This window comes from Chrysochloris asiatica, unplaced genomic scaffold (genome assembly GCF_000296735.1).
Source record: "Chrysochloris asiatica unplaced genomic scaffold, ChrAsi1.0 scaffold00033, whole genome shotgun sequence".
NCBI lineage: Eukaryota > Metazoa > Chordata > Mammalia > Afrosoricida > Chrysochloridae > Chrysochloris > Chrysochloris asiatica.
The window spans coordinates 855,482-863,183 of record NW_006408551.1 but is presented as its reverse complement, the minus strand read 5'-3'; positions in this window follow the sequence as shown (position 1 = coordinate 863,183).

The following is a 7,702-nucleotide window of genomic DNA, read 5'->3' as shown; positions in this document are numbered from 1 at the left end:
CATGCTGTCCCAACTGTTTCACTATTTAAAAATGTAACTGTATGAATAGCCAATGCTTTAGTCAGTGACTACCCGAAATCATTTTAGATTATTTCTCATTTTTTACAACTATAGAAAAACCTTCAAGAAAAATCCTTATGAAATCACTGCTCATTGTCAGTATAATTGATAAAAGTGAAATTTCTTTTTAAAATGATGGTTACCAGGGTTGGGAGAGAAAGGAAAGTAATTCACTCAGTATAAAATAGGTACATACTAACTTGGGTGACAGAGACGTCAATATACAATAAGAGGGAGGTTGGCAGAAGAATGATGAAAGCAGGGGAAGACACAAAGAGGAGTTTGAGAAGGGAATACCATTACATACGCAAACCTACGACAACAGTGATTTATGGGTACATACATGGATATGTACACAGAATGAATAGGTAGGGAAGGGAGAATAGGAGCATATCCACAAATATATGGAGGATTGACAAGGATAGTTATACACAGTGTAAAAAGTACAAATCTTTGCAGCAAACATATCCATGAATGTGCTGAAGCACACAGGGGGCAAACTAACGAAAACTTCTTAGACATTAGCAAACAGCCTGAGAAAATGAATTGCTGGGCCTAGGGGATAGGACCATTGTCTCTGAGGACATCATGGTCAACTGGCATAACATGGTCCACAAAGACAATATTCTACATCCTGATTTTATGAGTCCACCACTCACCTGCTATGTTAGCAAATGATGGAGCTTGCATGTTGCTGTGATTCTGGAAGCTATGCCACCAGTATTTTAAATAGAAGCAGGGTCACCAATGGTGGACAGGTTTCAGATGAGCTTCCAGACGAAGACAGACTACTAAGAAGAAGAGACAGACTACTCCCAAATATTTAGTCACTGAAATAGCAGGGGAACTTATGAATAGCAGGGGAACACTCTCAGATCGCACCAGAATATTGAATATTGAAACATGATGAAAAGCACAAGAATACTGTCAGATATAGTACCAGAAAATGGGTATGCATGAAAATACAACTGGGGAAGAGCTGCCTCCTCAAAGTAGAGTTGACAGTGATGACATGAATGGAATAAAGCTGATGCCATAACACAAGATGATGAGAAATAGGTATAAACATCCATGAATAATCAGAACATGGAATGTACAAAGTATGAATCTAGTAAAATTAGAATTTGTAAAAAATTTAATGGAATGCATAAACATCTACATCCTCAGCATTAGTGAGCTGAAAGGGACTGATATTGGTCATTTTGAGTCTAACAAGCACACGGTTTACTTTGCCAGGAATGACAAATTAAAGAGGAATGGCGTCACATCTATCATAAAAAAGAACATTTAAATATCTATCTTGAAGTACAAAGTGATCTGCGATAGGAGAAAATCCATACACCCATAAGGAAGACCTGTCAATACTACTATTACATAAATTTATGCACCAACCACTAAAGCCAGTAATGATGAAATTGGAGAATTCTAGAATTCCTTCTTTCTGAAATTGATCAAACATGTAATCAACTTGTATTGACAATTACTGGTGACTGTAATTCAAATGTTGGAAATAAAGAGGAAGGATCAGTGATTGCAAAATATGGTCTTGGAAATAGAAATGATGCTAGCGAGCACATGATAGAATTTTGCAAGATCAATGACTTATTCATTGAGAATATCTTTTTTAAACAACATAAAAGATGACTATACACATTGACCTCAATAGATGGAATACACTGAAATCAAATTGACTACATTTGTGGAAAGACACAGTGGAAAAGCTCTGTATCATCAGTCAAAACAAGACAAGGAGCAGACTGTGTAAAAGACCATCAGTTGTTCATATACAACTGCAGGCTGAAGATGAAGAAAATTTAAATGAATCTATGAAGGTCAAAATATGACCTTGAACATATCACAACTTAATTTAGAGATCATCTCAAGAACAGATTAGATGCAGTAGATACTAATGACTGAAGGTCAGCAGAGTTGTGGAATGACAACAAGAATATCAATCAGGAGGAAAGCAAAAGGTCATTAAGAAGAAAAAAGACCAAAATGGATGTCAGAAAAGACTGAATTTGCTCCCCAGGGTAGACATGCTAAAGCAAATGGAAGAAATAAGGAGGTGAAAAAGCTGAACAGGAAATTTCAAATAGCAGCTCAAGAAACCAGTCAAATGATAAAGAAATGTGCAAAGATCTGTTGCTAGACTATCACAAGGGAAGAACATGCTCAACACTTTCCAAGCTGAGGGAACTGAAGAAAAAATTCAAGTCTTAACTTGCAATATTGAAAATTTATATGGGGAAAATATAGAATGATACAGAAAGCATCAAACAAAGATAGAAGAAATGCACAGACACTGTACCAACTAACTGACTAACTAAATAAATAAATGAAAGGTCGATGTGCAACCATTTCAAGAAATGGCATATGATCAATAGTCTATGATACTGCACTTTACTGACGTCACCAATAAGCACACCACCACCACCTTTCCTCCCTTGCCATCTGATTTGGTACTGCAGCGATTCTCCATTCTCGGCCCAGGAGTGAAGTTTGTAGCTGTCATCAAGGTGGGGAGGCCTGCTGAATGACAGACTTTCCAAGATTGATGCTAGCTGAGCGTCAGCGAAAGCAGAAGTGGGCTGTGGACCCAAGAAATACAGTATGGAGTAATGATGATTCCAAGTTTGGCCAGAGGATGCTGGAGAAGAGGGGTTTGTCTAAAGGAAAGTGTTTAGGGGCTCAAGTTAAAATAATAACTTAGGACTTGGAGCTACAATCAATAATGAAGACAACTGGATTGCTCATCAAGATGATTTTAAACAGCTTCTGGCTGAACTGAACACTTGCCATAGCCAAGAAACAACCTACTCCTCAGACAACAGACAAGAAATCATTTAGTCTTGAAGAAAAGTCCAAAATTTCAAAAATTTGTGCTCATTATGTGAAGTTTACAATACAGAAAGATCTATCATCTCAGAGCAAAACAAATCTTGATTGCATTTTTGAGAAAAGACAAAGTAAGAAGAATCCTGAGACATATGGTGACCCTGCTGGTATTTACAGGACTGGTGGCATAGCTTCCAGAATCACAGCAACATTCAAGCCACCACAGTACAACAAACTGACAGGCGAGTGGTGGTACATTCCATTATGGAAGGTATTATGTTCTACTGAAGACCAACCAATATAATTACATAATAATCCAACACAAGCTGATGACGGACAGGCTGGTGGAAGTGAACATTCGTCCTTCACAAACAATAGCCATTGCAACTAATAATCCCAATTGCTACACCCAATTCTCTTGAGCTCTGGGTGTCTATTTTCTTTCAATGAAACAAGTTTACTGAAGGATTACTGTTGCAGCATGATCTCTGCATCTTAACACAGAAATCAAGAAGCTTCTATAAAATTAGCAGTACTGTATAAAAAGGTTGGTGTGCTGAAGAGCTTTGCCTGTGAAACCCCACCACTTGACTGATGTGTTTATCAGATGTAGGAAAACTTCATAGTTATGGTGCATCTGACCCAAACACCTTTGAATGTGCCCATTCAAAAACAAGTGACCCAACAGAATGCAGACATCATGGAAAATTACCACTAATATCACATCAAGTAAATTTTTGCAAAAGATAGTGCAAAGTTAGCTGCTACTGTACACATTCAAGCCTGATGTAGCACACGGAGGACGTGAACAAGGATATAATTGCTGATGTCAACAGATCTTGTGGAAAGCAGAGACTACCAGAAAGATGTTTATTAATTACAAAAGGCTTTCGGTGTTTGGATCATGACAGGCTATGGATAACATTTCAGAGAATGAGTATTCCAGAAAACTTAATTGTGCTCATTGTTGTTGTTGTTTTTAAGTGCTGTCGAGTTGGTTCCGACCCATAGCGACCCTGTACAGGGTTTCCGAGGCTTTACGGGAGCAGAACGCCTCATCTTTCTCCCTCAGAGCGGCTGGTAGTTTCGAACTGCTGGCTTTAAGGTTCGCGGCCCTATTCGTAACCACTACGCTACCAGAGCTCCTTAATTGTACTCATTGTTGTTGTTGTTGTTAAGTGCCGTCGAGTCGGGTCCGACCCATAGCGACCCTGTACAGGGTTTCCGAGGGTGTAAATCTTTACGGGAGTAGAAAGCCTCATCTTTCTCCCGCGGAGCGGCTGGTAGTTTCGAACTGCTGACCTTAAGGTTCGCAGCCCGATTCGTAACCACTACACTACCAGAGCTCCGTAGGAACCTGTATATAAATCAACAGGCAGTTGTTCGAACAGAACAAGGGAACACTTAATGCTTTAAAATTAAAAAGGTGCGTGCCAGGTTTATATTCTTTCACCATACTTATTCCTATGTATGCTGTGTACATAATTGGAGAAGCTGGATTATATGAAGAAAAACGTGGCCTCATAAACAACGTGTGATACGCAGATGATACAACCTTACTTGCTGAAATCAAAGATAATTTAAAATATTACTGGTGAAGATCAAAGGCCACAGCCTTCAGTATGGGTTGCACCTCAATGTAAAGAAAACAAAAATCCTCACCAATGGACCAATAAAAAAACATCATGGTAAATGGAGAAAAGATTGACTTTTTAAAAAACTTCATTTTGCTCAGATCAATGTTGTCCATAGCTTGTCATGATCTACACACTGTAAGCCTGATGTAGTCAATAAAGCTCAGGTAAACATCTTTCTTGCATTCTCTGCTTTCATCAGGGCACATAGGATGTCAGCAATTGTATCCCTCATCCCATGTCCTAATCTAAATCTGACTTGAACCTATGGCAGTTCTCTGTCAATGTACCGTTGCAGTCATTTTAAAAATATATTCAGAAAACTTTTACTTCCTTGCAATATTAATGATATTGTGCGATGATTTCTGCATTCTGTTGGGTCACCTCTCTTTGGAATGGGCACAAAGATGGATCGCTTCTAGTCAGACAGGTAGTTGTTCTCCAAATGTCTTAGCACAGATGAGTGAGTGCCTACAGTGCTGCATCAGTTTGTTGAAAGATTTCAATTTGTGTTCCTTCAATTCCCAGAGATGTATTATTTGCCAATGCCTTCAGTGCACCTTGGGTTTCTTTCTTCAGTATCATAGACATTTTTTTTTAATGCTTTATTATGAGCTATGCGATAGTTTACATGGGAGAACATTAGCTTTACATTCATCCTATTGTATATGGTTCAGTGCCTTAATTACAATCCCCTCTATGCATCATGAAAAAACCAAAGGGTATAACCTGCAAGTCTGCTGATCCCCCTGCCCCCGGTCATCAACACACAACCCCTCTCCTTCTCTGGGTCCAGCCGCTCTGTCTCTTCACATCATCGTCTCTGTCTCCATCTCTGGCATCACTGTTTCTCTGGGTAGGGTCTTGCACTCCGCTCTTCTCCCATGATGGTCCCAGGAACCTCTCCGTTTCTAGACTGCAAAGTCAATCATGCCCCTCCTTTTGCTACAAAACATCCACCTTTACATTTACATCTCTCACAATCAGTCCTGATAGCAATTATTCACTATTGTGCCACCTGAGTGCCATCCCCATCTACTTTCATCAGCCTCCCAGACAGATTGGACACCACTCAGTGGAGATTCCACCCGCCTCTGTACCCCTGTATCTAGGCTTCCTCTTGAAAATTTGTAAGCCAGTCATCTCTTGCCTTTGTAGCCCCCTCTCCCCCCACACACACTTTAGGTAGCCAATGTCCAAGTTTCCCATCCCTGTCTACCCTGTATATCAAGGGAATGGAAATGATCCTCACTGTAAAGATTTATTACTTCTTTTGAGCTACTGTATCCATAGGTGTAGGATTTCATGAAATTGTAACAGATCTCTCTTTTTTTCCTCTTCTTTCTTCTTCTAGTTGAAGGAGCTCTGGTAGCATAGTGGTTATGAATCTGGCTGCGAACCTTAAGTTCAGCAGTTTGAAACTACCAGCTGCTCTGCAAGAGAAAGATGAGGCTTTCTGCTCCTGTAAAGATTTACAGCCTCGGAAACCTTGTACAGGTTCGCTATGGCTCAGAACCAACTTGACGGCACTTAACAACAACTTCTAGTTGAGTTCTGATCATCCAGCCATTGAAGCCAGGTCAAGTGGGTGCTATCTGCAAGTGTAGGTGTTCTTGTGCATATGTACTCTCTTCTTATCAGCTGGATGTTTCACTCTCCACTCTAGTCCTCTGTGGCTATGTCATTGACTCTAGGCCCAGGAATCCCCAGGACTTGCCATACTGCTGTTCAACAAGCTCTCCACCTGGGTTCACAGGAGTTTATTGAATGAGGTAGGGCTTGGCTTGCAGTTTCATTGCTGTTTTTCCCTCACTTCCCCTTATCGGTGACCAACGTGGTGACCAGTCAGAGCGCATTTCTGCTCCTGTATTCCCACTGAGTCTCAGCCTTGGAAGTGGGTTTGCCCTGAGGAGACCTGACCACTTACCTTGATGTCTCCTGGGTGACCAACTTGATTGTTCTTGTAGTAGTCAGTTGGACTCCCATTATTGTTTTGTATTTTTTCTGTGGGGCTTGCTTTCAAGAAGTATCTTCTTTTTTTTTGGCCTTCCCAGGCTGATCTGTTTGTCCATTCCAGTGGAAATTTCCCACTTCAGAAGATTCTGGATGGGGTCCAAGATTCCACCTGTGGTCCTATGTAATTCAGAGGATCCATAGGAAGCATACTTCACTGGGCATGTTGTAGCCCCATTTAGGTATTCCAATTAGTTATAGGTAGATGACAGACTTACAAGTTTCTATGGTGATGTTTCTGGCTATTCCTTTCTCTCCCCCTGAAGTGTCTTTTTTATGCAAGGGAAACCAAGGTTCAAAAGACAGCCAAGCATCTTAACATTATTTCCCCCCTTTTACCCATTCTAACCATGTTTCAATCCCTGTATCATAGAGCCCTGTTTTTCCAAGGTTGTACATACATCATTATTTACCTCTGTCCCACATAGCCCATGCAAACCTGCATAATTTTTTCCCATCCACCTTGTTCTCCCATTCCCCTCCTCCTTCTTGTGTATTGTCCCCCTACCCAGCACCCGAACTATCCTGTGTCTATTCCCAGTCCTGTGTTCCAACTTTCCCTCCCTCCCCTCACCCCAACCCTGTATCCTGGTAACAAGGAAAGTATTCCCCCTACTTCAGTCTGTTTTCCTTTTTCTTAGTCTTTTACAGTAGTGGTCCTATGCAGTATTTCTCCTTTTGTGACTGACTAATTTCACTCAACATAATGTCCTCAAGGTTCATCCATGCTATGTGGTAGCTTAGAGCTTCCTTGTTATTCTTCAAGTTAGCATAATATTCCATTTTGTGTATGTACCACAGTTCGTTTATCCATTCTACAGTTAAAGGGCACTTAGGCTGTCTCCATCTTTTGGTTATTGTAAAAAGTGCTGCTATGAACATTGATGGGCATATATCTACTCGTGTTATGGCTCATATGTCTTGTGGATAAATACCAAGTAGAGGAATTGCTGGATCATAAGGTATTTCTATTTCTAAACTTCTGAGGAAACACCATAATGCTTTCCAGAGAGTTTGGACTATTTTGTAATCCCACCAGCAATGCAGGAGCATCCCAGTCTCACCACATCCTCGCCAGCATTTATTGTCCTCTGCTTTTTTGATCTTTGCTGTTATTTCTGTTGTGAGATGATATCTCATTGTTGTTTCGATATGCA